This window comes from Lucilia cuprina, chromosome 3, assembly GCF_022045245.1.
Source record: "Lucilia cuprina isolate Lc7/37 chromosome 3, ASM2204524v1, whole genome shotgun sequence".
NCBI lineage: Eukaryota > Metazoa > Arthropoda > Insecta > Diptera > Calliphoridae > Lucilia > Lucilia cuprina.
The window spans coordinates 1,217,181-1,238,293 of NC_060951.1; the positions used below are offsets into that span (position 1 = coordinate 1,217,181).

Genomic DNA, 21,113 nt, shown 5'->3' on the forward strand with positions numbered 1-21,113 from the left:
TTTAAATAACATATTTAAGTTTTAGAGAAATTATTTACTTAAAAAGTTTTTAAATGAAAAAATATTGTAAAGCCTGTTTTAATATATTAAGCAACAGTTTAAGGTAAAATTTATTCAATATAAACAAATACATATATGAAAATATGGTTCTACGAGCCCAACTTTGAATCGATTTAAAATATCTAGTTTTGAGTCATTAGTCTTTTAAAAACTTTAAAAACTCCATTAAAACTTAATATTCACTATTTACATTTAGAATATTAACATTTTTTCTAATTTGATTAAAAAAATTTGGTCCTACGAGCCGACTTTCAACCTTTAAATCTCTTAAACATACATATTTAGTCAAGAGTCATTTGACGTTTTCAATCTATTAAAGGACTTTAAAAATAGTGCTTTGAGCCGTTTTTTATTCTAACAAATTTTTATTTATGTGATTAAAAATTGGTCCTACGAGCCGATGTTTAGCCTTAAAACTTTTTCTTTAATATGTTTTTTAGGTACTTCTGATCGGTAATATCTTTCTGTTTTATAATTTGTATTTAAAATGGTCTTTCGAGCCTTTGAATCTTCTCTTCATTTATATGAGTTTGAAAGAGAAATAATAGCTCACTGAAAGTTTTATCCTCAAAGTTTTTTCCATTACATTACGTTTGGTTTAATAACCTTTAAAAATGGTCCTTCGAGCGGCTGTTAGTTTTTAAGCTTTAATTACATAGAAGCTTAAAAACTAACATACTTATAATTTATTATGGTACAAACATGTTTAGATAAAGTTAGAGAGAGATTTGTAAGATATACTTAAAAATGGTCCTGCGAGCCCAATACAACTTTTGAGATTTTACCTAATTTATGTTTTTTTTAATAAAACTTTTAAAATGCTTTATAAGAATTGAAACTTGTTATTTCGTTAATTATAGAAATTATATATTTTGAATATGGTCCTACGAGCCCACCAATAACTTAAAATCTTCGGTGTGTGTTTGTAAAGTAAAGTTAAAAAATATCAGTTGCTGCTTAAATGTTAATAAAAACTTTATTAACCTTTTGTTATTTTTTTTCTTTTGAAATGGTCCTTCTAGCCTACCTACATCTTTTAATCTTTTTTTATATGTTGTTGAATTGCTATAATGAGTAAGAAAAGTTGTCTCTTTAATTTAATACCATTTGTATTAAGTACTTTTTATTAATTTCTATTCTAAGTATGTTGTAAATATTCCTTGGCTTGTTGTTTTAACTATAATACCTTTCATTAAGCCATTAACATTAAAACTTAAACTGAACATTTTCTAATAAACTATAAAAATCTTTTGAAAAAATCCTCTACCTTTTTCCTATTATATTAATTACAATTTTAACTATTTTATGAAGCTATTAAATAACATTTACATATTTCAAATCAAATCCTTTTGACGCCATAAAAACTCCCATAGCGAAACCCTTTTTTTTAATGGCAGAGTAATCATTATAAAATTTGTTGAAAATACTTTTTTTTAATATCTAAATGTATTCTAACTTTAATGTTAATGTTAAGTTTTTATGCTTTTTATTTTAAAGTTTTTTTGAGTAAAAAGGATTATTTTAAAGTTTGCTGAAATTTTTTATAAGCAACCGCCTGTCTGAGGCCGTTGTAAAAAAGTTTCTTTTAAAAAGAATACCGCCTGTCTTTTGGCATTTAAACTAATGTTTTTATTTAGATTTTTTTAATTTAATTTATTTTTTTTTTTTTGGTAAGAAAAATAAAAATTTATTGCTCTATTAAGTTTAGCTTAATAGCAAAGTCTAGTGTATATAACTACACCATTTACCAAGGGTTGTCTGTAAAAAAAAACTTAAAAAATATTTCGATTTAAACAAATCTTAAGAATTTATGCTAAACTTTACAAAATACTTTTAAAAAGTAATAGTAATCAATAAATTTTCCCACCTTTTGCAACCTCTAAATTAAGTATGTGTCTTAAGTCTTTTGTTTTGTTAGACCAACGTAACAGTTTGTTTTACCTTAAACTAACAAACAACTAACTTTGTTAAAAAAATAACTTAATTATATTAATAATGATTTTGCAAAATACAAACAAGAAAACTAAATATTTTTGCTCCCAACAAATGCTTGTCATTGGACACATTTTGGAAACATCTTTTGTTAAGTTATTGTTATAATAAGTTTATGTTACTGTTATATAAATAACTGTTAATAAAACACAATTAACGCTAATAAACTGTTATATAAAATTGTTTAAAATTTTTTGTTTGACAAAATTTTGTTTTTATTTTATTATAAGAAAAAAAGACCACCAATCTTTAAAAAAGTTTTTACTCTCATGATACCACTAACCAACTTGTTAAATATGACCTCAAATTATGCTTATAAACACTTGATTGCCTCCTACACTTATATACAAAATTTTAGTTGGCAATTTAATGGTTTCCAAATCTAAACAATTAACATACAAAAAAAACTGGTAAATTAATACCGAAAGGAGGAAAGCAAAAAACAAAGTTGAATTTATTTTAATAAAATATCATTATGGGAAAACTTAAGTTTTTAATTCGTACTAGTAAATTTCCAACTGTTTAGCTTAATAATTGTAAAATGATTATTTGTTCAATTTAAACTCAGCTACCTAAAACAGTCGGCTCGAAGGACCATTTTTAAATATATTAAAAACTGATCAGAATAATAAACAAACTATAACAAGTTTAATTACTTGTAAAGAACACATTTTTATTCTTTTTTTCACAGTAGTTCACTTTAAAAATACATGGCTCGAAGGACCATTTTTTTACTTATATTATTACCCTTATTCTTATCTTAAAATTGCTTAAGCGAACGTTAAAGTTGAGGTCAGCTCGAAGGACCATTATTCAAAACTTGATTATAAAATTTTCAGTTCAATCTTTACACTATCGAAAGAACCTTTTCATTATGTTTTCATTAAAACAAAGTAAATTAAAGGAGAATTTCAAATGATGAGGTTGGCTCGCAGGACCATTTTCTAAAACTTCCTTTTTATGTTTTTTTATAAAAACGAAGTAAATTAAAGGAGTATTTCAAATGTTGAGGTTGGCTCGCAGGACCATTATGTTTCTATTAAAAAGAAGTAAATTAAAGCAGAATTTCAAATGTCGAGGTTGGCTCGAAGGACCATTTTACAAAACTTGATTGCCTACGGATTTATGCAGATTGAAATCTTATCAATTAGATGAATTTTTAACTATTTAAGAGATTGGAAGAACCATCTTATTAGGTTTTCAATAAAACGAAGTAGATTAATGAGAATTTCATATGTTGAGGTCGGTTCGAAAGACCATTTTAAAGATTAATTTAGGCTCGAAGGACCATTTTTTCTAAGTTTTTTAATAATAAAGCCTGAGATTTATTATTAAAAAACTTAGAAAAAATATAATTAAAATATTATGTAATTAGTTTTCTATAGTAAATAATGGAACATTTTCTAAACAATTAAGTTTCATAAAATTAATTAAAATTTTTAAAAGTAATTTTAATTAATTTTCTGTTTAAGAACAATTCACAATTTTAAATTAAATTTTAGTTCTTTCAGAGTTCATTACTATTAAAAAAACAAGCTTTAACTTGTTTTAATTTACTGGCATATTGATTTTTTTATATTTCGTGTTAAACACATAAAATTAATAGGCAAAGTTCTAACAAAACACATAATAAAACAAAATTTAAAATTTTTGTTTTTCAAAAATTGTTCTAAACACATCTCGCTTGTTCTTTTAATTGACCACATAAATTCAATTAAAAAATTTTAATGTTTTACTTTAAATCTTTTACAAAAAATCTTTAAACCTTTTCTTTGTTTTTTTTTATAAACAATTTGTCTACTTTTTTCTTCTTTATACTCTTTTTAAACTTCAAAAAACAAAAGTCTAGGTTTTAAAAATGTATTTTATGCAAATCATTATGGTTTTTAAATTGTTTATCAATAAAAATATTCTTTTGTTACGCAAACTTTCAATACTTTATACAGATTTATTTATTGTTATTCTTTTTTTTACGATTTTAATAAAAATAGAATTGTATGTTAAAAAGAGTTTTACATTGTTTCTTTTTAACCTTGACCATATAGTTGGTTTAAAATGTCAAAAGATTTATTGATGCAGCTTCTTTAAATGAAAATAGTAAATAAAGTTATTGTTGTTTTGTATAAATATTTAAATAATTTTAAAAATCTTCGTGAGAAAGTCTTTTAAAAAATTTAAATTAAATAAAATAAACTCTCAATATTTTTATTAAAAATGGTCCTTCGAGCCCAAAATAAACTGAAAATTTGTAGTAATTTTAGTTTTATCTATAAAGCTACAAGGCATAAATATTTTAAAATTCGTGCCAAGCTATATTTCTAATTTTAAAGAATGGTCAACACTTTTAAAATCTTATTTATAGTTTGAAATTGCTAATCAATTAATCTTATAGAAACCCAAAAAAGGCAGTTTTTGTCATCTTTGTTTATGTTTTATATTTATAAAAAATGGTTCTACGAACCTAACACTTTTATAATCTTATTTACAATTTCAAATTGCTAATCAATTAATCTTATAGAAACCCAAAGTAGACAGTTTTTGCCATCTTTCTTTCTGTTTTATATTCTGTATTAAAAAATGGTCCTTCGAGCCGTAAATAATCTTAAAAATGTCCAAATATAATTTACATTAAGAAATTTAAATAAAAACTTTCTTATTTATGTTTTTGATATAATTTTTTTTTAAGAAATGGTCCTTCGAACTTAAAATTTCTTAAATATATATAAAAAATTTAAAATATAAAAAATGATCCTTCGAACCTAAAATATAAGCAAACTTTTGTAACTAGAAGTTTATTATAAGTTTATAATTGATTTTTATTATTTTTTTTATAAAAATGGTCCTACGAGCCGATAAAAGTTTCCAGTAATTTCTCTTATGACAACAAATTTTAAAATAATAAAAGATTTCCAATCGGTAAAAAGAAAATGCTTTTATTAATTATTATTTAAAGATGGTCCTTCGAACCGAACATAACCCTTAAACAATTTGTATAAATTTTAAAGATTTTAATTAAAATAAGCTTAAGTTTTTTTTATAAAAAGTAATTACTTTTTAAAACTGATTTTTGAATTAAATTTATAAATTTTTTTCTATATTTTTCAAAAATGGTCCTTCGAGCCAAGAAGTTAAAAATTTTTTATAATTTGTACATTAATTTTAAATTTTTTTTTTTTAAATTAAAACTGGTTTTTGTATTAAATTTATAATAATTTTTTATATTTTTAAAAAAGGTCCTTCGAGCCGAGAAGTTAAATTTTTTACAATTTGCGTAAAAACACAGAATTTTAAAAGAATATTTTTATTAAATTGACATAAAAAATTATATTTTTTTAAATATTTTTTAATATATTTAAACAAAATGGTCCTTCCAACCAAACATAACCTTAAAATTAGGATTTCTGCATTAAATTTATAAAGGTTTTAACTTAAGATACGATAAATTGTTTACTTAGGAACGGAAAACTGTTCAAAAACCAGATTTTTGTTGTAAGTTTTATAAACACTTTCAATTTCTTTGGTTAAACAATCTCATTTAAAAACACTTGACCCTGAAAATTATGTTTTTAAAAGCATCACAACAGCACCAGAGAAAGTATTAATTATTATGGTTATTAAACCATTTAAATACCATGCAAAGAAGATTTGTTAAAATTTTCCTACTCTGAAGTTTGAACCGGTTAAGTACGTGAGCACAAGAAAAAAGTGTTTTTATTATTTCTAAAAACTTAAATTACTTTTAGTTTAATAACATTTAATAATAAAATATAATATTGTTTAAATTCTAAGTTGGTCTTAAGGGGGTCTTGAATGTTTGGTCTTAAGCTGTTAACTATTTGTTGGTAATTAATTACCATTAAGTTTAGTTTTAAATTACTTTAAGTGAATGTTATTTATTATTTGTAATTTATTGTTTTTGCTTTTTTTATTTTGCTTTTTTCTAAAATGTCTTGGTTTTTCTGGTGAATAAAATTGTCATTTCAAGATAAAATTGATTTAATCATAATATTTTTTTTATATGTTAAGGTTTTTTGTAATTAAATAGAATTTTTAAAGTTATTTTAATTTGATACAAATTCCAAGCACGTACTTTTGAAATGAGAGCTACATTAGGTAATTAAAGTTTAACACAATACAAGTTTATCAAAATTTCTTTGAATATAATTAATATTTTCAACTCCCCTTTTAAAACACTCCTATTTTTTATCACAAAATCTTTATCAAAATTTCTTTTTAAATCTTAATCTTATAAACTCAACACTTTCATTTTTTTTTGGAAAAATTAATGTTCAAACTATTTTTCAAGAAAAAAATTCTTCAGTCTACCTTTAGCCTAAAAAATTTTAATTTAACTTGTAGTCGCTGTAAAGACCTCATCTCCATTATCTAAACAATTTTTTTTTTAATTTTTGATTATTCATTCCAACGAGTGTGGTGTGGTAATTTTTAAAATTGTTTTTTCCCTTTACTTAATTTTTTTTATTAAAAAAAATATTACTTTTTTCTAACCTTCCAGTTTTATTATTATTATTATTTCTATGAAATGTTGCAATTATTGTTAAGAAAAAAATAAGAAATCATAAATATTAATCTTATAAGTTTACTGCTGCTGTATAGCAGTTGTGTCTATTTAATCATCACGATTTCTAATGCCAACCATATTAAGATTCTGTATTTTTCCCATTACATTTCTTTCACAACTTTCAACTGGTTATGCCCCTCTTTTTGATTTTGGATGCTAGTTGGAGATGTGGAATGGAATGGAATGTGCTAAAGTTATTAAAATGAACATAAACACTTTTGAAATTAGGGTATATATCTGTAGAGATTATTGTATTGATAAAGCTGGAGGAAGTTATAAACTTATTATAAAGTTCTTAACATTTACAATCGTGTTTTTCAACAAGTAGTAATATTAAATCATCAAAAATTACATGAATCATCAGATTTATGAATGAATAGGTATAAAGTTTTAACTTAAAGCCAGTAAAACTAAAAAAAAAATTATGAAATGGTCCTTCGAATCTATGGCAGTTTAAAAATGGTGCTATTTTTCACTTTACACAGAAATGGTCCTTCGAATCTATGGCAGTTTTGAAAATGGTGCTATTTTACACATTACACAAAAATTGTTTTTCCAACTTAAATTAAGATTTCTTTAAAATATTTCTTCATATCAAAAGATTTTTTAAAAAATTTATAATATTTAGAAATGGTCCTTCGCTTCAGAAAATCTTATATAATACAATTCTGAAAATCAAATCAAAGTATTAAGCGAAAAAAATAAAGTTAATCGTAATTATCTTTTCATGTGGATATTATTCAAAAATTGTCCTTCGAGCCCGACATAAACTTCATGTCTTTTCATTATCAAAATAAAATAATTCATATTAAAACATTTCATTTGTGAAAAGTAAAATTCTCTTTCTATAATACGTCAAGGAAAAGGTTCTTCGAGCTGGACTTAAAAAGTTTTTATTTTTCATTAAAAATGGTCTTTCGAGCCCCACGAAAACTTCAAGTTTATCATAATTTGAAATAAAATATCCTTTAATTTATATAAAATATAAATTATATAAAATTTCTTAATAAAAAAACTAAAAGCATTACCCTTACTTTTGATATGGTGAAGATATGGTCCTACGAGCCCAACTTTAATAATTATTCTGTCAACTTTTCCAAAACAAAAACCAAGTTTTTAAAATTATTTCCATTTAAGTTAAGTTTTGTCTCTCATAAAAAAACTTAAAAAGTTTTAACGAATGTCTATTTAAAAATGGTCCTTTGGTCTACAAAATTGACAAATATTTTTACATTTGGTTTGAAATACATAATTTTTCGTTTAATTTTCCTTAAAGTAATAATTTTCGAGCGGAATATTAACTTGTTAATTGTCATAAATTTTAATTAAAACAAAATCTTAATTTATTTTATATATTTCTATTCTAAATAAATTTTTATAAACATTTTTTAAAAGTGGTCCTTCGAGTCGAACTTTTACTTACAAACTGCTCTAAATTTACAATAAAATAATTAATTTTTGAAACAAAAAGTAGAAAACAGTATTAAGCATTAAACCATCCGTCATTCTTGCCTTCTTTTAACTATAAATTTCTTTTTCTTAAAAGTGGTCCTTCGAGTCGAACTTTTACATACAAACTGCGGTAAATGTTCAAAAAAATAATTATTTTTGAAACAAAAAGTAAAAGACAAAATTTAGATAAATTATCATTAATTCGTACATCATTTTAGCCTTTTTTCAACTATAAATTTCTATGGTCCTTCGAACCTAGAAATTTCCCAACATTTACTCTTATTTTGTTAGTATTATAAAAACCTTATTTTATGATTTAATAAAAGTTGTTTAAATGTAAATCATCCATTACTTTTAATCACCCTGTTGACTTAATATTATTTACATATTTATGGTCCTTCGAATTGAGATTAAAATCTTTATTTTTCAATACTTTGTAACAGCATTTTAGCGGCTTGTTAATAACAATTTTTAACATAAATAAATCCTGTTTTTATGAAATTTAATAAAATATATTTTTTTATAACATCCTATATCATTAATCAACAAAAATTGTTGGAGTAAATAAAATATATCCAAAAAAATAATCACAGAGGCTGCAATTTAATACACACCTGTTAATTTAAATGCTGGTTTTTTTATTTGAAGTTAAAGCGTCAAGGAAACACCTTAATTTGTTAAAACTGCAATAAAAAAGAAACGAAATAAAATTAATTATTAATAAATTTTTTTAAATAAAATATTGAAGTAAAAATTGCTAAAACTATTTTGAGTATTAAAAAAACTTTTGATAAAAAGTTTTATTTAAAACTTAATTAAATTTTTTCCATTTAACGCCCTGGTGAAATTCTTATTTAACACTCAATAAATTTCACTTTTTTTTTCTTAATCCAAATTAGAAATTAGTAGCGAAATTGTAAACATTTGCTCATAAACATAATGAAATGTATTTCATTTGAAATACAAACGTTGACATTTAATGTCTACTCGTGTTAAACGCATAAGGTCTTAAGAAAACAATCTAGATTTTTTTCTGAGCTGCTAATACAACTAGAAAAAAGTAATAAATCAAAATAAAAGTCTTACTGATGATGTCTACGGAAACTAAAATACAAAATACATTAAGTCATGTTGTTGGGTCCAACATTGTATGGTGCCAAATAGAAAAATGACTAGAAATTGCAATTGTAAGTTTTATGTCTAAAAAATAATCAACTGCTTTATAAGCATTTTAAGTAAATAGAAAAAGAAATAGAGAGTCTTAAAAGAATTCAGTCTTTTTATGTTTTAAAAGAGAAATGGTCCTACGAGCTATTCGTAGGACCATTTGAAGAAAATTAGACATTCACACTTCAAATTTTTTTAAAGTAATTGATAGTTTAGAACTTTTTGTTATTTTTGTATAAATAGTAAAAATATTAAGTTTTAAAAGAATAAAATCTTTTAATAGATTGGCGTTAAGGGAAGTGGTCCTACGAGCCACTCATGCAAACATGTAGATTTTTCAAAGCTTTCAAGAAAACTAGTCATTCCAAGTTTTCAATAGTAATTGATGGTTTAGAACTTCTTGATATTTCTGTATAAATTTAGGCTCGATGGACCATTTTTATTACAAACTCTCTACAAATATGGGCTCGTAGGACCACATTTATTACTATGTTCCTCAAAAATATCTTGTTTTCCCTTCCCTCTTAAAGTTTTCTAAAAATATGGGCTCGTAATAAATGTGGTCCTTTATTACTATATTCCTCAAAAATATATTGTTTTCGTTTCCCTCTTAAAGTTTTCTAAAAATATGGGCTCGCAGGAACATATTTATTACTAAATTTTTCTATATCTCTTGTTTTCTCTTGTAGAAATTTTCTCTTTCCCTCTTAAAGATTACATACTCTTACATCCACTTTCCATAAACAAGTACTAAACATGCATCACCATACTTTAAATACCGCGCTAATAGATTCACTCTACAACGATTAAAACATATTTTTGCCAGTGCACACAAAATAGCAATAGAAAGAAAGCTAAACTGGCTGACTTTTTTTCTTCTGCTCAAATACCTACTTATTCTCCATTACAAATTTGTTACTTTATCTATATAAAATAAAATATTTAAACATTTTTTTTCTAAAACACTTGCAATAGTAATAATATCTCTGTTAAGTTTAAGAAATGTTTATAGAAAATAAACAGTTATACATGTTAAGCATTTCAAATGACGACAATACTTTTGATACCATCATTATCAACATCATCGTTAAACATCATTATCGCTAAATTATATGATAATTAACATAATCGTAATGAAGATGACGATGACAGCAATGAGTGATGGGGACTCAGTGAGTGATGAGAATTTACAGAAGTGGCAAGTAGTGTGTGATTGTGTTATGATAAGGAAGGGGTAACAGTGGGATGGAGAAGAGAAAAAATAATGAAAATATTTTCAGTAGTTCGAAGGACCAACTTTTTCCACAACCTTAACAATGTCTCGGGCCTTTATATCTTTTATCTAAGTCATAATGAAAAGTTTTTTATTTAATGAAAATGGTCCTTCGAATCAGACAAACCTCTTTTTTAAAAGAAATTTCCTATTTATTTTCTTTAAATCTATTCTCGTTGTAAGCGAAGGTCTTTTTCTAGCGAACCATTTTTTGACAAAGACATGAAATGCTCTTTCGAATGCGATAAAAGACTTCATTAAGTTCGAAGGATCCTTTTTTGGACTGAAAAGAAATGGTCCTATGAACCCGATAACAAATTTCATTATATTTAAAGTGCTTTAACTAACAACTAACTTTTAATAATTCCTTTGATAGAAATGCTCATAAAGTTCGAAGGAACATTCTTGGGACTTAAAAGAATTGATTCTTTAACAAAATAATACAAATATTATATTCAAAGGAACATTTATAAAATGTGGAATTAGAGCTTTACTGAACAAGTTCTTATTGACTTTGACGGACTATTTTATGCAGAAAATATGACTTTGACGGACTATTTTATGCAGAAAATATGTCTTTATTTCTTTAGAAATCAATTTGATATCGTACTAGAAAACTTAATGATCATCGGGTTCAAAGGACCATTTCTGACGCTTGAAAAAAGGTCCTTCGTACTATATGCAAGTTTTGAGTTTTGAAGGACCATTTTCAATTTGCTCTCAATCGTCTGTTAAGAAACTAATGTGTGCTATAAATTAGTATTAGAAAAATAAATAGTCCTCCGAATGTGATAAAAAAACGAAAGCTCTTTAGGCTCGAAGGACCATTTTTGAAGATGGAAAAAGATGGTCCTTCGAATCTAGTTAATGTTTTGATTTATTTTGTCAATTATTTTTAAATTTTAGCAGTTTTTCGCTGTAAATTTTCTTTGTTATCCACCCACTGTTAGTATTATTTCTCTGATAACTTATCTATATAATTTATACCGACAGTTTACATTTCTATATGCTGCTCCAAACACTCTCATTATGCCTTGGAATATTCTTATAATTGCCCCATTTAAAAACATCAAGCAAATACATTTTGGACAAACTCATCCATTTATACATTGACTATGGTTAGTTAGTAATCCATTAAAGATTTAAGTCATTCAACTTTCAATAAATATAATAATACATATATTGAAAACATTAAAATAAAAAGAAAATTTTACTCGTTCAAAACTTTCTTTCTATTTAGAAATTGTAAAGCGAGTAAAAGGAGCGAGAGCGTGCTAATCGTCAACATTTTCAAAAAATAAACATTTCTTGGGCGTTTTTTAATTTACTGTGTATTCGCGACGATCATACGTCTGTCAGTCTGTCTTTCTGTCTGTGACTGTCTTTTCTTTCTATAATTTTGTGATTTGTGTGTCTGCCCAAGCAGTGTGTTTATGTGCGAGTTGGTTGGTGGTGAAACCAATTTTTGCTGAGCAGAATTTTAAATTAAGGGTCTTGCCGGATGAAAACTAAATATCTAGTCAATTTTTTTGAATAAATGCACTTTTCACTTTTTTTCTTGTTTTACTTTTTCTATGTTTATTTGTTTATTATTGAAATGACAAATCAAATTAAGTAAATTTCTTTTTAACTAAAAATTGTGTAGTGGGCATGCGCAGCTAGGGGATTTGTTTCTTTCTTTTTTTATTTCAAAATTTTAAGAATTCATGTGAGTAAGTAGTATTTTTTTAGGGAGTTTAAGTTTTATTATTATTACTATTATTGTTATTAATTTCACTTTCGTTTTTTTTGTTTTGGTTTAAGTTTATTATGAGTAAATTATATTAAACAGAAATTGAAAGTTTCGATTGAGAGACGACATCAGCTACATACCAAAATGTCTTGCGAAACAATAGAATATTTATTGTTTTCAGTTAAGTGAGCAGTGATTTCATCATATTATAACAATAATAATGGTAAAGGTCAGTTCTAAAGTAAGAGAAATGAAGTAATAAAGCGATTATTTAATCGAAATTACTGAAGTTGTAATAGACAAAAAACTGTTTAAGTTTCCAGAATAAAAAATCTTATTGGATTCGAATTACCGTTTAAAATATATCTTGAGAAATGGTCCTTCATGAAAAATGGTCTTGTACTTCAAACAAATGGTACTTCTAACCCCATAATAAATCTTATTGGATAGTCCTTCAACTATTTAGAATAATTCGTCAGTGATAGTCCTTCATGAGAAATGGCCTTTTATTTTTAACCCTACAAAAAATTCAAAAGATTTTTGGCTAAAAAACAGTGGTCCTTCGAATGCACTAAAATTTTTAATTGATTCGAAGGACCATTTTTGACAGAAATTTATTTTGTGAAACCTTTTATGGTTTCTGGAAATCTACTTGGTTTCGAAGGACCATTTCTAGTGGGAACTAAGAACTTAATAGCAAAACTGGCATTCGTGTCGAGAATCGTAACTCTTCAACCCTCATTTTGACAGAGCACAGGTTTTAAATGCGTTCGTTTCAATGTTGATCAAATTTTAGAAATATTCATTAAAACTTTCAGCCACTTTTTTAAAGCAAAAAATCGCCAAAAGAAACCAAATATAATTTGGTTTATAAATTTAAACTTTATTAACAATTTGTTAAAAAATAAAGAAAAATCCAATCAATTTACATTGTTGTACTAGACATCCAGTATTTTAAAATTTAAACAATAACAACTTTAAAAACAAACTTAAAAAAAAAAACAGAGAAGGGAATGAACACGAACATAAATTTAAATATACTTAAATAAAAAATTCGTTGGTTTTAGAAGAGATGGTAAACATGGTCCTTCGAACCCGTTAACAAATTTGAAATCATTCGAAGGACCATCAGCGAAATTTCGAAATCACTTAAAGTATTTCTTTGGAAACCAACGGCTGGAAAGATATGGTCCTTCGAACCGGATAAAAAATCTCGTTTTATTCGAAGGACTATCTAAAACTAAAAAGTGCCAAACTTTTTGTAGTTTTTAACTTCGATTTGTCCACTTATTTTTGCTATTCCTTTCTCCAGCCCTGTTTTTCTGCCAATAATATTTGTCGTCTCAATACGAGTTTCAATTATGTAGTCTACTAGAAAACTCTACAAAATGTTTTTCTGTCTCAAACCAAATTACCACACAATAGTTAACAATTGGCATTTTGAGTGCGAAGATTTTGCCGCCAAATGTTATTGTATTTTTTTACCTTTTCCTTTTATACACAGAGATATTCGTTTCAATTTAACAACAACAATGGAAAAATCACAAAAAAAACCAAACATATTAACAATTTGTTAAAGTAACAAATCAAACAAAAAATGAGCAAATTTTTAGTAGGAACCTATGAAAATAATAAAAAAATCACAGACACACAGACAGACAGAGAAATACATAAAATGTAAAATAAGTCACCAGGTTTATTATGTTGGTTTTGTATTGTCGATTTTCTTAGTGAACAAAGAAAACAAAAAAACACATAAATAAATTGTGATGAATGTGATATTTTAGCATTTTTTTCTAGGAAGTCAAAAATGCAATTGAAAATAAAAGTATGAGTAAAAATCATGCAATATGTTTGGTTTTCTTTTCATGTTAACTGTATGTGATTTGTTTTTGGAGTCTCTTATTAATCAAAAGAATTAATGATTTTTGTTAGACATAGGTTTTAGTAAGACGATGATGATATTAGTTGAAGTTATAAAAAAATTTTAGAAAATTTAGGTTTGTGTTGTCTTTGCGCAATAGGCGTTAGGAGAAATTTTGTTTACACTTTTCTATAACTAAGAAAATGCCACACTTTTTCCAAACCTTATGACAAAATGGTCAAAAGACCCCCGAGGATTTGGTTAAATCGTATAGGAAATTTTTGCATTATTTAAGTCCTTAATATAGATTTATAGAGTTAATATTATTCTGTTTTGACTTTTACTACAAAATGTACTTTTTGACTCTTATAAGGTCCACACCCCCGAGGGGTTATTAAACCCATTTTGCTTAAATTAGCTAATATAACTGAAGGTTCTAAATTAAATTTTGTTAAAAAGTTTAAAAATATTAACAAATTTTATAATCTAGTCTAAAATCTAGTTTATAGTCTATAGTCTATAGTCTAGTCTATGGTCTAGTCTATAGTCTAGTCTATAGTCTAGTCTATAGTCTAGTCTATAGTCTAGTCTATAGTCTAGTCTATAGTCTAGTCTATAGTCTGGTCTATAGTCTAGTCTATAGTCTAGTCTATAGTCTAATCTATAGTCTAGTCTATAGTCTAATCTATAGTCTAGTCTATAGTCTAATCTATAGTCTAGTCTATAGTCTAGTCTATAGTCTAGTCTATAGTCTAGTCTAAAGTCTAGTCTATAGTGTAGTCGATAGTCTATTTCATAGTCTGGACTATAGTCTAGTCTATAGACTGAATTTGAATCTGGACTAGTCTGGTTATAGTCTGGACTATAGTCTAGTCTTTAGACTGAATTTGAATCTGGACTAGTCTGGTTATAGTCTGGACTAAAGTCTAGTATATAGTCAAGTCTTTAGTATGGTCATATTTTAGTCTATAGTCTAGTCTATATTCTAGTCTAAAGTCTAGTCTAGAATATAATTATAGTCTATAGTTCAGTTTATAGTCTACAATTTCGTACAATATATCTTGAACGATTTTATGTAAATCATGCTTAAGCAAATTGCTAGTTACTTAATTAAAGGGAAACCGTTTTGTTTTTTTAGTTTTCCCAATTACTGGTGTTTAACATAATTTTGTAATAATTATCTAATGAAAAATATTTGAAATATTTTGAAAATATTTTTGTTTTCTTTAACTAACTGTAAAATATGTAACATTTTATGCAAATATCAACTAGATGTTATAAAATTTTATGATTTTTTTCTTGGATTGTTTGTCTTAACTAAACTAATAGTTTAGTTTAGTTTTTCTTTTTAGCCAGACAGATTACATGGTTACTTACACAAAAAAGATTCATGATATAATAATTAAAGCAACTTTTGGTAAAGACAACTTCAATAGCGGGGCAGAAAAATTATCATGATTTTCCATTTGCATGTCTATAAATAAACAGCTATTACAAGATGCTGTTGTAAGGAGGGAGCGGGGTGGGTATTGGTAAAGGGGAGCAAAGCCTTAACTTTATTTTGAAAATGTTGTCAGTTACTTTTTTGGTTTGAAATTATAAATTTTTTTGATAACTTACTTTTAGTTTAATCTACATTTGACATTTTCTTTTGGTTAGTTTTTTCAATTTTTTTCTTAAACAGATTGACATTTGCCAACTTTAAAGGTGGCCAAACAAGTTTAGAGTTAAATAATTGTAATAAACAAATTGTTTATTAAAAAGAAAAATAAAATTAAAGCAAAATATTTAAAAACACCTTGTGAGTCTTGAGATATTTTTATAAATTTTTTTTTGAATTTCTTTTTTACATAAGAAGCTTTAATTTATTATTTCTTAAATAAGTTTATTAATTATTTATTTTCCTTTTTTTCTTTTTTTGTAGGAGTTGGAGATTTTATAATGGATCGTAGCTGTTGGTTTGCTTCATTGTCCAGAAAAGTAGTTCAATTTGTAAGTTTAACACGCAATTTTATCATAACCATTATATTTAAATACTTTTTTATTTATTTACTTTTTATTTTTCTTTTTAAATCAACAACAAACTTGTTGAAATTCCCAACAACAACAAAAAATTACCTTTAAAATAATAATATAATGTTTATATTATTTCATTTCATATTTCGCTTAACTTGCAATTTCTTGTTTAAAATTTTAAACAATTTTATTTGTTTAATAATATTTTTTGCTTAAGTTGGCAAAATTGTTGTCTGTCTGTCCTAAATTTACCCATTGCCATCGTAAATTGTTCATAAAAGTGATCGTTAAAATCATCAGTTGATTTTTATTATGCTGCTATCGGGTGTTTGGTTTATACATTACCTTCTCTTTGACAATTTCTTGTTGGAGAAGTATTAAAGTAGTAAAATAAAAATTTCACTTGTTGTTAAATGGGAATTTAAATTTTTTATCGTTTTTTATATCGTAATACTACAAATAACAAATTTGATAGCTTTGAAAGTTAAGAAAGGGTTGTAAAATATCAGGAAGGAATATCGTTTAGATTTGAAATATTAAAGCTTAAAGTTTCTGAAAAGTGCAAGTAAAAATATTAGGGTTTAACAATTTCACAAAATAAGCAATATAATTTTTTAGTTCAGTTTAGAACTTAATTTAAGGATCATTTTCTTTTGTTTTATTCTCAAGAAATTGATTTTTTGTACTCTTCAAACTTGTGTGTCCATTTCCGTTAAAACTTAATTTGTTGCATCAAACTAGAGCTGCAGGCTTCAAACTTTTTTCAAAACACTTAACTTTGTTTTTATTCTTCTTTAAATATTTCTCACAAATCTTGATCTCTTTAATAGTTTCCCTCTTTTCTGAATACATATTTATAAATACCTTTAACTTTTTATCTCCTCTCCCTTTCTAACAAGATTTCTTTTATTCAAAACGAGGCTTCAAACACTAAACAGTTCCATTATGTTGTCATCAATTACTTAATGTTGAATCAAACCACATTTAACTTTTCAATCAAGGTATTATCAACGTACTTAATGTAGAATCAAACCTTAATCAAACTACCTTATGTTGAATCAAACATCAATCAACTCACTTTTGAACAGATTAGAAAATATTTATTGTTCTATTATTTTCTCTTTAAACAAGATTTCTTTCAATTAAAACAATGCTTCGAACATCGAACGTTTAATCATGTTGGCATCATACTACATTATGTTGTTTCAAACCTTAATCAAACTAAACTTAAACGGAATCAAGTAAAAATTATTAACTTAAAAAATTTAATTCTCAAAACTTCAATTTTTTTCTTCACAAACGAATTTGTTTCAATTCAGACCAAATCATTTCTTCCAGATCATATAAAGGTTTGGATAACATTTAAACGCTAAGAATACTTTCATCTAGTTGGTATCAAACTAAGATTCAAACCTCGAATCATACAAAGCTACTTTTGTATTGTTGTTGCATCAAACTACTTCTATATTATGAGAAGCTTTTTTCCCTTTACCTTTTAGAATAATTTAAGGTTTAACACAAAGAATACTTTTAACTAGTTGTCATCAAGCTAAGCATTAAACCTGAACTACTATCATTGAAGTTTGATACTCTTCAATGTGTCAACAGCTTCCAGTTTCCCTTGATTAAATTTGCATATCTCTTCTCCATATTCTCTTAATCTTATCAAACTTCTTTTGTGTTGTTGCATCAAACATTTCCATTATTAAAAATATTTTTTTCGGTTGTCAATAGCAAGATAATACTTTATGTTCTTTAATTTATAATTAATTTCTTTTAGGGCGTTGAAAGCTATTCAAATTAGTTTTTAAGCTTTAGGGTTTAAAACAAACTTCAAACATTTATTTTAATACTCTTGGTCTTGGTAATTAAATCGTTATTGTTGTGTTGTTAATCTTCTTATTTACTATTTCAAGTGTTAACAAAAGCTTTATCAGAAAAAAAAAACTTTACCGCCCTGACATTAATACCGGTGTAATTATGAAAAAGTACAACTACAACAAGAAAAGAAAACTTTAACAATAGTATAAATCCATTTAGTCTGCTACTGGTTTTTATAGGTCGCTTCTAAATACCCAGCGAAGAATGTGATAATAAGTTTAATAAATTTTAAGTTGAGAAAAATTACTCAAAAGTTTATTAAAACTTGAAAATAGCTTTGCTTGATATTATGAAATTTTTTATACTTTTCCAATATTTGCTCATAGCTTTGCTAGAAGAATAAAAAAGACGTTTTAAACTTTAAGTCTTTCTAAACATAGAATCCCAAAACTTGTGCAAAAAGCTTTGCCAGAAAAGGCTTTTATTCTTAAATAATATAAAAGTTTTAAAACTCTTTGTTTGGAGTTGCAAAAAAGCTATAGAGAAAGCTTTAAGAAATTTTGGAAAAAGTTTTTTTTGAATATTGTGAAAAAGCTTTTCCTAAAGCTTTTTTGTAAAGAATCATAAGAAAACTTTAATAAAAATCTCAATTAATATAATTTTATAAGAAAATATTTGCTAATCGATTTGCTGGGTTCTAAACTTTATTGCTTGGTAACTATTGCAGCTTATAAGGTGACGTCTTTACGTCTATGTTATTTAATTAACATTTTTAATAAATTTTCATTTTGGCAAATTGTTAAACAACTTTATAAATATTTTTTATTGCTTTTGTTTATTTTTATTTTGTGTTTTTTAAGATGAATCAGTTTATTTTATTTTTGGCAAATTTAAAAAAAAATTTATTGAACATTTCTTTTTTGATTAACTAGCTTTTAAAAGAAATGTGGGTCTTTTTAAAGAAAACGAAAGTATTAATCAGATGTGTGTTTATTTAAGCTGGATGTTTATGGTTTATAACACTTTTATAAAAAATGTGAGGTTTTTTTTCTATTTAATTATTTGTTTATAATAAAAACATCAAAATTATGTAATTTTTGTTTTTATAACTTAAACATAAACATTTTTGCTAATATTTTTTAATATTATAATCAATTCTTCAATATTAATCTTTTTAACAAAAGAAAGTTTAACAAAGAGTTTTTGCCTGATTAAATAATAATTTTTTTCCGGAGTTTTTTTTTTGTACATATAACAAAGAAAGTTAATAAAAATTTATTTAAAAATTATTATAATCACTTTCGTTTGATCTTTTTTCAAAGTTTTCGGCAGAAATTGCCATTTTGTTGTTGAAAATATCAATAAAACAACATAAATTGAATATAAATAAAAAGCAAAGACCCAATAACCTTAATAAATGTTTTATAACTTAAACATAAAAATTCCCACAGTTTTTAAGAAAACAAGAAAATTCTTTTCTATAATTGTTAATTTAATATAATGGCTTAAATACTATTGTAACAAGTGCATTTTCCCGTTTTACAGAGAATTTATTTAAGCGGTACTTAAGACCAGCCCAGACCATGTTGGCCCTATATTGCCAGCAACAAATTATCACAAAACATGTGTTAAACAAAACGCTTTCACCTTTTTACATGATTTTTTTCTTCTTATGTTTTCTTTCAATTCTTTTACAACAAAAAAAAAAGAATTTGATTGATTACATTTTACATTTGTTGGTCACCACCACCACAATCATCAGCCGGCCAACCAGCAACATTATTTCATTTAACAAGCATACCAACTTTAAACAAATCAACACATTTTATGTTTTTAGCCCTAATACACGCCACTACCTCATAACACTTGTCTTCTATATTGTAACTTTGAATTATGTCTAAATTTTAAAAATGTCAACAATTTTTGTTACTCGTGTTCGTGCTTGTTTACCGGTAATTTTTTTTTAAATTGTTGTTGTTTCTGCTACTTGTTTATAGCCTTGACCCAACTTAATATTGGTCTCTTCACGTTTTGTTACAATTTTTTTGTTTTTGTTAAAAAAAACTAATTAGTGTTTTAAAATTTCCACTATTAAGCTATTAAAGGAATTTTTCCAATGTTTTTTTTTTTTTTTAAATGCATTTAAAAAAATTGATTAATGTTTATATGTTAATTACTGTAGATCTTGTATATTTTTGTTAATTAATTAACACTTGACTATCTTAGGTTTAAACCTTAAGGCAATTGCATTGAAAAATTGGGAATTCCCATGAAACTTACCAAAAAATTGATTTTACAAAAATTCAACGCTAAAGAATTTTCTTCAAATTAAGTTGCATCAAATATTTCATTAAACATGGACTAGTCTATAGTTTAGTCTATAGTCTAGTCTATAGTCTAGTCTGTAGTCTAGTCTATAGTCTAGTCTATAGTCTAGTCTATAGTCTAGTCTATAGTCTAGTCTATAGTCTAGTCTATAGTCTAGTCTATAGTCTAGTCTATAGTCTAGTCTATAGTCTAGTCTATAGTCTAGTCTATAGTCTAGTCTATAGTCTAGTCTATAGTCTAGTCTATAGTCTAGTCTATAGTCTAGTCTATAGTCTAGTCTATAGTCTAGTCTATAGTCTAGTCTATAGTCTAGTCTATAGTCTAGTCTATAGTCTAGTCTATAGTCTAGTCTGTAGTCTAGTCTGTAGTCTAGTCTATAGTTTAGTATGTAGTCTAGTCTATAGTCTAGTATGTAGTCTAGTCTATAGTCTAGTCTAGTCTAGTCTAGTCTAGCCTATAATCTAGTCTATAGTCTAGTCTCTAGTCTAGTCTATAGTCTAGTCTATAGCCTAGTCTATAGTCTAGTCTATAGTCTAGTCTATGGTCTATTCTATAGTCTAGTCTATAGTCTAGTCTATAGTCTGGTCTATAGTCTAGTCTATAATCTATTCTATAATCTAGCCTATAGTCTAGTTTATAGACTAATCTATAGTCTATAGTCAAGTCTACAATCTACCGTTTAGTCTACAGCCTAGTCTATAGTCTGGGGGTTATATTCTTTAGTTATACCCTACACCACTATAGTGGGGAGGGTATTATACGTTTGTGCTGATGTTTGTAACATACAAAAATATTGGTCCAATACCCACCTTAAAGTATACCGATC

General features: G+C 25.6%; 1 protein-coding gene across 1 annotated transcript in view; it reads left to right on the forward strand.

Annotated features, from left to right (window-relative positions):
- The window catches only part of LOC111691053 (ESF1 homolog), a 124,507-nt gene that overhangs the window by 56,813 nt on the left and 46,581 nt on the right, over positions 1-21,113 (forward strand). Inside the window, exon 4 of the transcript XR_006940183.1 lies at positions 16,047-16,114. The gene's annotated coding sequence lies outside the window, so the exon portion shown is untranslated. The remainder of the gene's footprint in view (positions 1-16,046; positions 16,115-21,113) is intronic.